The 15,865-nt window shown below is 36.4% G+C and overlaps 1 protein-coding gene across 1 annotated transcript in view; it reads right to left on the bottom strand.

The window, feature by feature from the left end:
- LOC306866353 (cytosolic carboxypeptidase 4-like) overlaps positions 1 to 15,865 on the bottom strand; it is a 153,620-nt gene that overhangs the window by 48,178 nt on the left and 89,577 nt on the right. The window lies entirely within an intron of this gene.

The following is a 15,865-nucleotide window of genomic DNA, read 5'->3' on the forward strand; positions in this document are numbered from 1 at the left end:
TTAAAGTCTCTGAGAAAAGCTGCAGCTCTCTGTTGAAGAAGTTCAAGCAAAGAGTCACAATCTTCAGAGAGTTTTATCGTAAAAAAAAAAAAAATATTCTAGGGGTCTGGAGACAAGGAAATTACTGTAATTGAGGCGACAAAACACGGTTGTTCCGGACAGTTTCCAATGCACCCCAGGCTGGCAGCAAAGCGGAAACGGCAAGAAAATTGTTCCTCCCTACAGCTGTCCATAGTTTAAAGTGAACCTACGTAGAGAAAATAAGAAACACTGGATGTCATTTGAGATGACTTGGGAGTTAAATCAACATTACCCATCTGTCTGTTCAAGCCATGTTTACACTAGGCGATTTCTGACTTGGATTTCCAACTCGTTGTGACATTATGTATTCATTGCCTGATATTTAGATCGTAAATATTTGATGAACCAAACTGAGGATTTTGCTACGAAAGGCATCAATGACTTCATGTTTTTCCTCTCTTTTTTGGGGGATCCATTTTGTTCTTGACAGAAATAATTTATGAACACTTCCCTGCTCTTGCGTCTGATGACAACTGAGAGGTGGAACAGTATTTTGTCCTCTTTTATGGTACTCCAAAAACTGACAGGCCCTCTAACATGTCCTGCTTTTAAAATGTCTACTTCTCAATATTTCACCTAGTGCACCGCAGTGTATGACACATTCTGCAGAAGCCCAAAGCAACCCTGGTCTCAAAGACCAAAAATAATTCAAACAATAGTTCAGGTTTAATGTTTAAGAGAGATAATAAAATAAATTTCATCATCAAATACCAATTAACACATGAACAGAATAGCATTTGACTCCATCAAACCTAAAAAAAAACAGAATACTCAAATGATAATTGGGACTCTACTTACCTCACAATAAAACTACTAATCAGAACTTGACTCCACCCACTTCACAACAGAAAGCTCAATTTGCATTTGTCTTCACCCAACTAAAATGAATTGGCTAATGGGAAATTGCCTACACCCAACCTCAAAAACTGAACACTCATTAGCAGGGTTTCCAACCAAAGTTGCAAATTTAACTGTGCAAGATTGGAATACCGCATAAAACATTTGCGAATGAGCACCGTTTCCATCCAAGGAGTCAAAGAGAACAAAATCGTCACTTCCTGGTAAAGTGGCACTAAATAGCCTATAGAAAACTAGGATAAGCTACTGAATATAATAATTTTCATATATAAAAAATGAATTGCGCCTCAGAGCGAGCAGATGAAACACAATAAATGTCATTGCTTTCGGAGGTGGATGCTGCTGTTTGGGAACACAAGTCGTGTAAGACAATTATACAGAAATACTTTGATGACAGACTTTGCTCAGGCATTTCAGAATGACCATAACAACATTTCAGATGCTGTGGAACGAGATCAGTCCGCTGCTAGTCAAGTTATCCCGTCTCATAGCGCAAAGTCACATGACTTTTTTGATGCGCTTGGAGGAATTTATTCGCAAAATGCAGTTCCATCTCCCATTATTCGCATTAACCCTTTTTCAAAGTCAAAAACCACCTCAAGTGAGCGTAAAAACGTTTTTGCGAATTAAGGGATTTTTATTCGAAATTTGGTGTTTCCATCACTCGTTTCTCATACGATATTTCAAAATGAGCATTAAAACAGGGTGATGGAAAACCAGCTATTGATTACTTTGACTCCACCCACTTCAAAACAGAAAGCTAATTGGGCATTTAACTCCACCCACCTCATGTGACATGTGACAATGTGATACGTGTGAAAAAGATCATCCCAAATTCGTAATGAGAATCATTTAAATATCTGCATGCTGATGTCAACAAAAAGTCTTCCTGCGGGTTTCTGCCAAAATAAAATCTAAGAAAAAGCAACAACCCCATCTCTGTAAAAAAAAAAAAAAAAAAAAAAAGAATAATAATGATAATACCAATTACCCTACAACAGCTCTATACATTTAATATAACATTCACACATAGTGTTCAAATTGGGATCTGTAATATAGTCTAATGTTTTAAAAGAAGTCTCTTCTGCTCAGCAAGGGTCCATTTGTTTGCACTGTAAAAAAAACATGCCTGATTCAAGAAGGGGGTCTCAAAAATGGCCAAAAAATATTGTTTTAGTAACTTATTAATTTTAAGTTAAATTGTGCTCTGTTGGTACAGTGTCTGATAGAATGTAAAAAATGTTCAGTGTTAAGTCAATATTTTTCAATTGTTGTTTTGTAATAGATTGTTTTATTTGAAAAGCAGGACAAAACAGTAAAAAGCACATTTTGGCTATTTAATTTATGCAATGTGAAAAAAAAAAGGCAAAATAGGCCTACGTGAGGGAAGAAATGCAAAAAACCATGTTCGGTATCTTCGGCCCAGTGTTTAATTTTGCTCGGCTTCGGCCAAGAATTTTCATTTCGGTGCATCCCTACTGAGCATAACAATCCACCCACTTTGAAAACAATATCTAATGAGAATTTGACTCCACCCAACCTCAAAAATAGAACAATCAATGAGGTATCATTGAGTTCAATGGGTATTTGACTCAAACCACCTCAAAATACAGAATGTCTAATGGGCATTTTACTCCAACCAATCTCAAAAACCGAACACTCATTGGTTATTTTGACTCCACCTACCTCAAAAACTGAAAGTCTAATGGAAATTTCACTCCACCCAACCTCAAAAACCGAACACTCAATGAAAATTCAGACTCCACCAACCTCAAAACAAAATGCTCATTGGGCATTTGTCTCCATCTACCTCAAAAACAGAACACTCAATGATAATTCTGACTCCACCCACCTCAAAACTAAACACTCATTGGGCATTTGTCTCCACCTATCACAAAAACTGAACACTCATTGGTAATTTTGACCCCCTCCATCTGAAAACAAATTGTTCATTGGGTATTTGACTCCACCCACCTTAAACAGAATGTCTAAAGGACATTTGAGTCTACCCAACCTCAAAAACAGTAAACAGAATAATTCTCACTCCACCTACCTCAAAAACAAAGTCAAATGGGAATTTCAATCAACCCAACTTCAAAAACCGAACACTCAATGATTTTTACTTCACCAATCTCAAAATAGAATGCTCACTGGGCATTTGTCTCCACCCACTCAATGATAATTCTGACTCCACCCACCTCAAAACTGAACGCTCATTGGGTATTTGATAACACTCACCTCAAAAACAGAACACTCAATGATAATTTTGACTCCACCCAACTCTAAACTGAATGCTCATTGGGTATTTGATTCCACCCACCTAAAAAACAAAAAACAAAAAAACAAAACACGATGTTCAATTACCATTATGACTGCTCCAAATAAAAACGATCCTGGTCTACAAGGTTTATGATTAAAATCTAATTAAAAAAACAGGTCAATAATTAAAACAACGTGTGAAGTGCTGCACCCAACCTAATAATACTCAATAATAATTCTGACTCAATAATGATTTTGACTCCACCCACCTCAGAAAAGCAAAAGCAATCTTGGTCTCCAAGGAGCTCATCAAATACCAATTAACTCGTGTAAAGTATAGCCATTTGACTCCAACTCAAAAAAACAAAATACCGAATGGTAATTTGACTTCGACATTTAACTCTGCCCACCTCAAAAGCAGAATCCCCAATTATCATTTAGACTTCGCCTACCTTAAAACTCAATGAATACTTGACTCAACCCGACCTCACAAATTAAATACCCATGGGCTATTTGATTCCGCCTACATCAAAAACATCCAATCAAATGCCTCCTGACTCATTGTCAAAAGTAAACACATCACGCTCCAGAAAGCAAATGCTAACTGCTCTGAAAACATTTATTTCACAGCGGGCGAGAGCTAGTTAAGGCTTTAATTAAGAATACTGTTGTTCAAGTGTATACGGATTATAATACAATCATCATTTATACGGTTTATGATCCAAAAAGTTATAATGAAGTCATTAACGCAAGTCACTCCCCCTTTATAATCACCCGCTGAAAAATAGAAAAGCATTTGATGCTCACTGAGACAAGAAATGACAGAACAGTGGGAGTTTTTGGAAAGAAAACTGTGTCTTGTACATTTGTTCACATTAACTATTTATAAGGAGATGAAATGGCTGACAATGAGAGGAATCGACACAAGTATCACCTCAGAGAGGAAGTGCTGTCACTGTAATGCTCTGTTGACCAGACAAATAAGGGGGGGTTATCAAGGCCCCATCTCTCTCTTCCAGTCACATCCGTCCTATCCCTCTCTATTTTATGGGTCTTCAGTGTAGTTGCTAAGCATTATGCAGTGTGATATAGATCTTGTATAATTTGCTTATGATTGATTTGCTCACCATTAGGAAAGGGCATAAAAACGATTGCCTGTGCCACCTGATGCAAAAATAATCACAGAAATCAATAAGCAATCCTAGAGTTACTTAAATTGTATTATTCTTGGTGTGCAGCACTTATCATCCAATAAGCTGTGATGTGATCTAAAATTTGATATAAAAATGTGCGTGTGTGTGTGTGAGAGAGAGAGAGAGAGTCTGTCTGTCTGTCTGTCTCTCTCTATCTATCTATCTATCTATCTATCTATCTATCTATCTATCTATCTATCTATCTATCTATCTATCTATCTATCTATCTATCTATCTATCTATCTATCTATCTATCTATCTATCTATCTATCTATCTATCTCTCTCTCTCTCTCTCTCTCTCTCTATCTATAAATCATAATGAATAAAAAAAATAAATTCATTCATATAAATCAATTAAATATTACATATATGAATCAATAAATAAACTATAATATAAATCAATATTAAAATATTAAATGAATAATAACAATAATGATAATTTACATTTTTATAAATCATTTAACAAACACTGCAAATAAACAATGAATAAAATACCATATATATATATATATATATATATATATATATATATATATATATATATATATATATATATATATATATATATATATATAGGGGAAAGGGAAGTGGTGTGTGGCCAAGTATGGTAACCCATACTCAGAATTACTCAGAATTTGAAACATACAGTAGTGAACATACACCCGGAGCAGTTGGGGGTTCGGTGCCTTGCTCAAGGGTCTCATCTCAGTCGTGGTATTGAGGGTGGAGAGAGTGTTGGTTATTCACTCCCCCCACCTACAATCCCTGCCAGACCTGAGACTCAAACCCAAGACCTTCAGGTTACAAGTCCAACTCTCTATCCATTAGGCCACGACTGCCCTAATATCTATCTATCTATCTATCTATCTATCTATCTATCTATCTATCTATCTATCTATCTATCTATCTATCTATCTATCTATCTACCTATATATACACACACACACACACGTTGGTTTTTGTGGTTTATGGGGACTCTCCATAGGCGTAATGGTTTTTATACTGAACAAACTGTGTGTGCTATTGCCCTACACCAACCCTACACCTAAACTTAGCCCTCACAGGAGACTTTGTGCATTTTTAGAAAAAACACCATTTAGTATGTTTTTTAAACCTTTTGAATTACAGGGACATAGGCAGTGTCCTCATAAACCACCTTCATATTGTAATACCTCTGTCATACCCATGTCATTATACAAATATGTGTCCTCATAAACCACATAAACACACACACACACACACACACACACACACACCAGAGACACTTCCTGATCAACTTACTGAGCCAGGACAGTTCAATTTACTCCCATGGTTACAGATAGATCAGTTGGATCAGTCTCAATAGCTTTTCGTCGCCTCAGCTAATGAGGTTATATCCTCGTTTTCTACTCAAATCTCTATCAGCTGGAGATGGGCACAATCAGCGACATTTAGTCGAGCGAGAAGTAGTCTGAGAGAAGAAAAAAAAAAAAAAAAGGAAAAGTGGAAACTGGATATTTCCAGAAAAGGGATACTATGAATGCAACACTGATTGGTTAATGGTACAATAAGAATGTAAAAAACTACAGAACTCTTTACTCTAGTTAATATTTGTCAGAACAAGCATATATCAGTACAGTATTTAGCATGCACTCACCGGCCATTTTAATAGGTACACCTGTTCAATTGCTTGGTAACACAAATTGCTAATCGGCCAATCACATGGCAGCAACACAATGCATTTAGGTATCTAGATGTGGTGAAGACGACTTGCTGAAGTTCAAACCGAGCATCAGAATGGGGAAGAAAGGGGATTGAAGTGACTTTGAATGTGGAATGGTTGTTGGTGCCAGACGGCTGGTCTGACTATTTCAAAAACTGCTGATCTACTGGGATTTTCATCTCTAGGGTTTACAGAGAATGGTCCGAAAAAGAGAAAATATCCAGTGAGCGGCAGTTGTGCGGACGAAAATTCCTTGTTGATGTCAGAGGTCAGAGGAGAATGGACAGACTGGTTAGAGATGATAGAAAGGCAACAGTAACTCAAATAACCACTCGTACAACAGTAGATGGGCTACAGCAGCAGAATACCACACCGGGTGCCGCTCCTGTCAGCTAAGAACAGGAAACGGAGGCTACAATTTGCGCAGGCTCACCAAAACTGGACAGAAGATTGGAAAAACGTTGCCTGATCTGACGTGTTTCGATTTTTGCTGCGACATTCAGATGGTAGGGTCAGAATTTGGTGTAAAGAACATGAAAGCATGGATCCATCCTGCCTTGTCTCAATGTTTCAGGCTGGTGGTGGTGGTGTAATGGTGAGGGGGATATTTTCTTGGCACACTTTGGGCCCCTTAGTACCAATTGAGCATCGTTTAAACGCCACAGCCTACCTGAGTATTGTTGCTGACCATGTCCATCCCTTTATGACTACAGTCTACCCATCTTCTGATGGCTACTTCCAGCAGGATAATGCACCATGTCACAAAGCTCAAATCATCTCGGACTGGTTTCTTGAACATGACAATGAGTTCACTTTACTCAAATGGCCTCCACAGTCACCAGATCTCAATCCAATAGAGAACTTTGGGATGTGGTGGAACGGGAGATTCGCGTCATAGATGTGCAGCCGACAAATCTGCAGCAACTGCGTGATGCTATCATGTCAATATGGACCAAAATCTCTGAGGAATGTTTCCAACACCTTGTTGAATCTATGCCATGAAGAATTAAGGCAGTTCTGAAGGCAAAAGGGGGTCCAATCCAGTACTAGCAAGGTGTACCTAATAAAGTGGCCAGTGAGTGTATACTGCGTAGTATCCAGAAAGCTAGTACTGCATTATGAAAATAGCTTATGACTTTCTGTATCATCTGGTTCACCTTTATGTTTTAAAATATAAAAAAATTAGGTATTTAAAGTGTGCGCTGTTTGGTGGGACACGAGGAACTCCCATTAACGGGTAGAAATTGGAAAGTGGAAATTCATTTTCACTTTTGTTTGTACTGTGCTGATGGCATGGATGAGAGAGGTTGAGGTGAGAGAAAAAGCAGCCGACTCTGTTAGCCCAGATCTGATGATGTAAAGCCTTTCTCCCACATGTCTCCTCTGACTCATCAGTACTTAAGGGAACGGCTGTTTGTTGGTTCACCTTCAAGCTGAAACTGTAGCGTTATTTGTATTTCAGCCATCAATAATGGATAGTGCTGTTGGCTATTGTTTGATTCATGAAGAGAAACCTGCAGGCCAGTTTTGACAAGTTTCCTCTGCAGTCTGCGAATAAAGGCCTGTTCACATCAAGTCCAATGATTCTCAACAATAGTGGCATTTTTTCAGTTTAAACAAATAATTGTTTTTATCATCGTTTTCATACACAGAAGCCTTCAAAGACTGAGAAAAAGAGTGACCAGCTACTGTAACCTACAGAAAGGGCCAGAGAATGAATCTGTAAAGATATATAAGCAAATCATTCAACAAATCTGAATGAATCTTGGGTGAATGGAATCAAAAGAGTTGCATTACAAAATAAAGTTGGGGGTTCGGTGCCTTGCTCAAGGGCACCTCAGTCATAGCATTGAGGGTGAAGAGCGCTGAACATTCACTCCCCCCACCTATTTAATAAAAAGAGTAAATTTACTAAATGAAATTGTGGACAAATTTGAATGAATCTTTGGAGAATATACTCAAAAGGGTTACATTACAAAATAATTCACTGAACAAATCTGCATACATTTTTTTGGGAATGGAATCAAAAGAGTTATGATACAAAACAAATCAGTGAAAAAAACAAAAGTAGAATCCTTAGTAATTAGAATTGACGAATCAAGTTACAAAATTATTCAAAATAGTTACATTACAAAATGAATCACTGAACAAAATATGAATCTTGAATGGAATCATAGAAATACATTGCAAAAGGAATGAGTGAGCAAATTAGCATGAATCTTTTGGGAATTTAATAAAAAGTGTCATAAAAATCTGAATGAATCCTTGATGAATGGAATCATAAGAGTCAAGTTACAAAGTGAATCACTGAAAAAAAATCTGAACAAATCTTTGGTCAACTGAAGCAAAGTCAAGTCACAGAATGAATCACAGAATGAATCACTTCAACAAATTTGAACTAATCCTTGGGGAATGGGATAAAAGAGTTCAGTTACAAAATGAATCAATGAACAAAAGTGAATAAATCTTTGGCCAATGGAATCAAAAAGACGTCAAAATGAATCATTGAAGAAATCTGAACTAATCTATGGGGAACAGTATTAAAAAGAGTCAAGATACAAAGTGAATCAGTGAACAAATCTGAGTGAATCTTTGGGGAACAGAAGGAAAAATTCAAGTCAATGAATCATTGAACAAACTTTCTTTTTCCAATCAGCAGCATTGTGAAGGAATTCAGACACGTTAAACAATGAATTGTTTTAAAATTGTGTCAAAAATTCAGATTTTGTGCAAATAGGCCATAATTCTGTAAACCTTCAAACTGCACAATACAGTAATTCTGCTCTACCTTTATATTCACACTTTCTTATCGGTGGAGGAAAAGGGGCAAGCAAGCATGAAGTGCATTTGAGAAGTGAATATAGAGAGACGTGACTGTAATGGTACAATATAACTGTGAAGAGAGGCTGTAAGGATTATCATGTTCATAATGATGTTCCATTCAACTATGAAACTACAGGAAGACAGAATGATGAATCATTAAATGATAGGTGTTATCACCTTAAGGCAGAGTCTTGCATTTAGCGTGCTTAGAAGTGCGACTTTCGGCATTTGTTTATCAGAACTAATGTTCCTAACAGCAATTTATAGCTGGCAGGACAGCAGAGCCGAAAGTTGTTGTGAAGAAAGGAGCTGCCAGCCAACTTTGGACATATGTCAGACTCCATTTAGAATATTGTGGATGATGGTCATAAAAAAATTTAAATAAATAAAATAAAATAAATAAATAAATAAATAAATAAATAATAAATAAATAAATAAATAATATATATATATATATATATATATATATATATATATATATATATATATATATATATATATATATATATATGAAATAAATAAATAAAATAACCCAATTTTAATTATAAAAAATATTTTTATTTATTTTCTAACATTAAAGTGTACTGATTTCAGATGTTCTGCTAGCTATGCTGTATGTCCCTCTGGGAATCGGTCACATTTCCGTGTGCTAATTATAAAAATAGAAGTGTTACAAAATAGTCTTTGCTTAATGACTGTGAAGAGACAGTAATTTAAAAAAAAATCTAATTAATGATCTCCACTGTGACGCTTTGCATCATTTTAAGAATAGGCAACAATCTGTCACCCCGGTGAATAGAGTGGAGTGTTGCTGATTGACTCTGACTCTGCCACAGAAAATCAGTGGAAAAGAAAATGGGGCGCCATCTTTCATAAGCAACACAACAGGGACAGCAGAGAGAAGGCATTAGCTAAACCTTGAGTTCTCATCACAACAGATTATGAAAGAAATGTACAAAAAAAATGGATCTCGCCTCTGAAGGTCGCAGAGGATTTTTGTACTACAATAAATAGAGCAAGTACAGCCTGAGAAATTTACAAACAAATGTCTTCATAAATAAAGCAATGTGTTTATATAATGCATGCAGTTTGATGGAAGCATCAAGCCCCTCAGATTTTTGAGCCAAGTGGATTTTACATGCAACTTAAATGCAAAAAAACAAAAACAAACATGATGTTTTAAACTATACACAGTAATAATTTAGCAATTTAAGTTTCCCCAAACACATATGACACAAAAGTCATCAAAATGTCAAAGCTGCTCTTTTCCAAACACCAAAAATGCATGGCGATCACTGTTTTGCTGCAATATGTTCAGATAAAAATAATTAGTACATTACAAATAAAATAAATATAAATAATATAAATCAATATATAATTAATTGAACTCAATTTAATATTTTAATTGTACATCGTTTTTAAATAATTTGTTTAAAATTATAATTATCTATATAAAATAAAATAAAATAAAATATCCCCTTTGACACAATACAAGAACTAAGCACTGGACTAAAACTAGCAGACAAGAATACAGCCATGTTTGGTTCAATTCCAGAAAATATTTCAAATATCTGTTCTTTTTGTATTGCCATACCTGTTCTGAATTACCTTGGCTCTGGCAAATTAGATTCCTTAAATTTCCTCAAACAGTCACGACACATTAACTGCTATACCTTTACTTTCTGCTAACCTTGAGCAACGAAAATAAGATGCTTTTTTTTTCTTGTTAGTAGCGACTGTCCCTTCTTTTCTTCTGAGCCAAATATAATTTCCAATACAATATCTGCCTCTTTAGTCCCTCATTCCCATTCAAAACTCCAGTGGAACTACCGTTCCAGTGCGGAGCAGGCTACATGACGGACGTGTCCCGCAAGACAAATCCTAAGGAATGAGAGGGGGAAGCAGATGTAGAACACGAGCATAAATGACAGCTACAACAGAGACTCTATTATGTTAAAAACGTCTTTGCTGTTAAAATAACCAATCAAGCGATTCTTCAAGCACACATCCGTCATAACCAATGTGGCCTCACATCACAGGACCAAAATGGGTTAAATCACACAAAAGTAACAATAACGCCCTTAAAATCAAACATATATCAGCTATTAATATAACCATGAACTACATATAGGCTATAGGCTCAACAATAAGCATAATTCTTAAAATTCTGAATTGGAAAGTTGCACATTTTGGTTTCTAAATCCAATATTTTCTTTTACTTTGCATTTTAAGCAACCAGTCCAGGTTGACATCTGCCTAATTTTTCTAGGTTGCAATGAATTTACACTAAAATACCACAAATTCCAAGTCTGATTGAAAAAATAAAAATAAAAAAATAAAAATAATTATGCACAAAAAATAAAGCATATTGCATAAATTGCATAAAAAATTATATTTTAACCAATAATGAAATTCTGTCATTTACTCAACTTCATGCCATTCCAAATCTATATTACTTTTTATTTCTTCTGTGAAAAAATTTAAGATATTTTGAAAAATAAAGTTTAATAAAATAAATAGTTAATACAATAAAATACTTTTTTTCGGTACTGTTTTAGTCATACAGATTTAAAACAACATCAGGGTGAATAAATGACAGAACTTTTTTGGTCAAACCATATTTTTAAATTGCATTCACTATTGTTTTCCAGGTCACCAGTTGAGAACCACTGAGTAGTTTCATCAGCCTGAAATGGCTAATGATGATTTGAACAGTCTAAAAAATCCATCCAAGCTGAATTCAATCTACATTTCGTCATAAATGGACCATGTAGGTAGTGTAGGATATCAGAGACTGAATCAGGCAAATTTAAGATTTATGGATTATTTCTCTGCATAGAAATAACCTATATTATGTTTGAAACACACACATTAGATTATCATGTTTTAATCATATATTATGTATGTCTTTTTAATCATTATTGAATAACTGAAGGATTCATATTCGTGTTTGGTATGTATGAGTTTGACAATTCTAGCTTGAAACGTTTCTTCCAATTGATTCTGTGTCAAATGTATCATATTCTGGTTATAGAAATCACATCCAAAATTACACTTTGCAAGAGTGTGTAAAATTCGGACCATGTGACTGATAACATGCTGATTTATGATGGAAGGAACAACCCTAGCTAAGATAATAGCTAATATCTATTATCTAATTGGTCAAGACACCAGAGGGGATGTGTCCAGAAGCCAAGTTTAAAAACTCAGGACACCATCAAACTCTCTCTTGGTCCTCTTAGCGCTCTTCTCTCTCCTCTTCTTCTCTTTTGCCACCGCGCTTTGACGCTGCTCTTTGAGCGTGCTCTGGCCCACGTGCCACATGCTACCACAATGAGAAGACAACCCACCTAGTTTTGTTACATCCTTTTATTCTTTTACTTTCATTTATTTTATTTTCCGTTGTGAGTTTTGTGTACTCAAGTTAAGTTTTCCCACCACGCCTCGTCTCCGAGTTCAACTCGAGTCTGTGACCACCTCAAAACTACCAGCCACAACTCCATTGGCTTCCCAAGACGTCACTTCATGACTACTGAACTCTCAACCAATCAGACACTTCGGGGAACCCCTTTCCTGCAGCGACGACGACACAAGGAATTGCCTTAGCAAAGCAAGCAAGTAACCTCCAGGTTCTAACTGAATCGGTGCAGTTAATATAAATTTTTGTCTCATTGACAAACTCAAAGCGAGGGTTAAATAAGTGTTTGATGGTTGTTCAGGTCTATGCAATTGAACATATTGCAAAACAGTGATTCTGTTCAAATTCTCTATAAAATCATAAATGATTCCCTTTGAGCTAAATTAAACTATTTCTTTAAATGACATATTAATATTACATTTTATTACGTTACAATAGCATGAATCCTACTGTAGTCGCATATAACTCAACTGTCTAACATGACCTTCAAGCGTCCTATGTACTCTTCCAGAACACTTCATACGTATTAGCATGTGTGTGGCGCATCTAAAGCGCGAGGTAATCAGCATCAGTGACAGGCCAACACAAACGATGACACAAACGAGCCACTTGCCACTTCCAGACGCCCCCTTCTCCTTTAACGGAATAGAAGCGTCATTCAGGTCTGAACGCCCTGCCTACACGTTCCTCAAGCGTCTGTGTTGCCAAACCCTGTTAATATCCATCAACATAAAAGGGAGACGCCACCTCTTTCAGTGAAATGAAAGTAATGCTCTCCTTGGCTGTGGCTAACATACACTGCAACCGATTACCAGTGATTTGTCACCGCTGGCAGGTCCCCACGTTGGGCGCCATGTGTTTATTCAGTATCCTGCTTTCACCCGAGACTGCAATAGTGTCTCTAAAGTATCCTATGTAGTGTTAATCTTAAAGAATGATGTTTAATTGCAAGTATCGAGTGTAAGAATGCTAGACTCTAAAAAAAATGCTATTGGGTTGTTTTGACCCAGTGGTTGGGTTAATACCCAGAAGGTTGGGATAAACATTTAACCCAACCGCTGGGTCAAAAAAACTCAATAGCTGGGTTTGTCCATATTTCACCCAGCGCTGGGTTGTATTTAACCCAGCATTTTTTTAGAGTGTACCTGTGGTTTTCCTCCATTCAAAATTATAATTCTAAAAGGTATGGGCTTGATAAAAACGCCTTTTTGTTGTGCACGACTGGGCAGCGAGGCATTATCACCTGTGCGGATTGCATAAGGGAGATCAGAAGCGGCCTTGTCTTGAATATTCATGTTTTGCTTATTCATGCCTGCAGGGCCCACGAATTCTCTCGGGGAAGACGGGGTCATAGGAGCTCGTTTAATATCTCCCTTTTGTTTGGCGTGAAAATGATAGAAAATGAAGCAAAAACAAAGGGTTGTTGAAGCTCGATCGACTCGCTCGCGAATTCAAATATTCAAGATGAACTTGGAAAAAAACTAAAATCAAACGGTCGTTTCATATTCCCTTTGTAATGAGGACTGAAATCTTCATTGCACATGCTCTGTATTATAATTTCATATATTGTGTAAGATGCCAGAGGATGATAAAATAGTCAATTATATTCATAATTCATAGAAGAAAAATGCTACTATAGCAGGAGAAAACCGCTTTTGAGGTCAAACAGTCAGGGACTGGATTATGGCAATTTGAAAACACGACTCCGTGACTCAGGATAGACGCCTTATTTAAATTGACGTGAATTAAAATGAGGCTGTAAGACAGGTGATATAAGCAAATTTAGGCTTGTTTGTTTATAAAGTTCTGAATGAATATAGAAAAACATGGGTTGCGCTATGTCCGATGCTGATTAATAATTAATATCAATGGGCAATACTGATTGTCATAGTTTGAAAACTGGTATTCATCCCACAATACTTTTCTAACCAAATAAATAAAATATCAGGGGCACATAGTGGGAAAAATAAAATGAAGGAAATATACTCACAGAGGCACTTCCAAAAACATGTTTTTTTTCTCGTAACTTAACAATTCACTTCATATATAAAAAATAAGTTGATGGAGCTCTAGATCAAATGGGGATGTAGGCTTGAGTCAAATCTGTTAAAATTTTTATTGCATGCTACCAACAGCTAGAAATCTCCCTCTTCCTCAGTTATGCCATGTGTGCATGTTCTGCACTGAAAAATGCATTCTTCTACATCTACTGTAAAACAGTCCAACACACCAGCAAACATGACCACCCACACACGCACACTTGAATCTTTAAGAATGCGGAGGTTCGCTTCAGCTTAGAATAATCACGTCAACCGCCATCTACGGCCAAACGGTCACACCGTGGAATTCAAATGAGTCTCATGTAAAATACACAGGTTTCAGCTTCATTTAAATAAGCATGCAAGTTTAACGCAATGCCTTGCTCTTCAAAGGCATCTCATTATAGTGCTTTTGTTGAAAAAAAAAATTAAGTTTTGGCTTGTAATTTATTAATCTTTTTCTTTTTGTTCTTACAAATTCCTTTTTTCTGTTGCTGCAGTGCAGTGGCTTTTGTAATGAAATGTTTTCCATAACTCTGAAGAAAAAATAAGATCAAATATGTTAAATGATTCACATTTTTGGGTTTAAGCCACTGCTCGCCCGTAACAATATGTTCCAAAAAAGAATAATGCAGATCACATTCAAAACTCGCACAAACACACACCTGAACCCTTGTTTGATTTCACAAAAGAGATGGCAGAAGCTAAACAACTTTGACAAAAATAAAATGCTTCAGTATCTCAAAAAAAAGTAGTAAAGCCCAAAGTGTACTTTATGTTTTTGTACGTGTACACTAGCGTATGCGTATAGTCGAGCGCGTAGCCTTTCAAAATAGACTCCATTTGATATTGTGCGCAAACACGGATGGTCGACACGTGCGCTCTAGAAAGCTTCATCCGTGTCCAGTGTCTGCTCTATTTTTCCCCATAATTTATGACTGATAACAAATATTTGTGAACTCTTTTAAACCAAAGCTGGGCTATCCCAGTCCCTCTTACTCACAAGCGCTTGTCAATGCGGCCGTCTGTTGTTGTTGCAGTCTCTGCTATGTTGTTCCATCTCTTTAGTTTTGTTTTCTACTGTGAAACAACAGCCTGGGACAGTGTTGCCACCTTGTGGAACAACTGATTACTGCAAAACAAATTCAATGCGCATGTGCGACCTGTGCGTACAAAAATTGGGTGGTGCGCATACTATTCTGATGACGAAATTCGTGTCACGCATATTGCACGCTGTCCCTTGCGTACGGCTGAAGTATACTTTGGGATTAACAGTAACATAACTCCAGTACTCAAGGGGACGCTGTGGCATTAAACCACATGTTAGGTAGCCTCTGATCTACAGGGTTCTCTTAATAATGTTGGTCCACCATGACAGTATTGAGACCTATATGTGAGATTTAAGAGTAATTTGAGAAACTAATAACTATAAATGTAGATAAATACATTTAAAAATATACATTTTGCTAAAAAAATAATAAATAATTAAAA

Source organism: Barbus barbus (genome assembly GCF_936440315.1).
Source record: "Barbus barbus genome assembly, chromosome: 48".
Classification (NCBI taxonomy): Eukaryota; Metazoa; Chordata; class Actinopteri; order Cypriniformes; family Cyprinidae; genus Barbus; species Barbus barbus.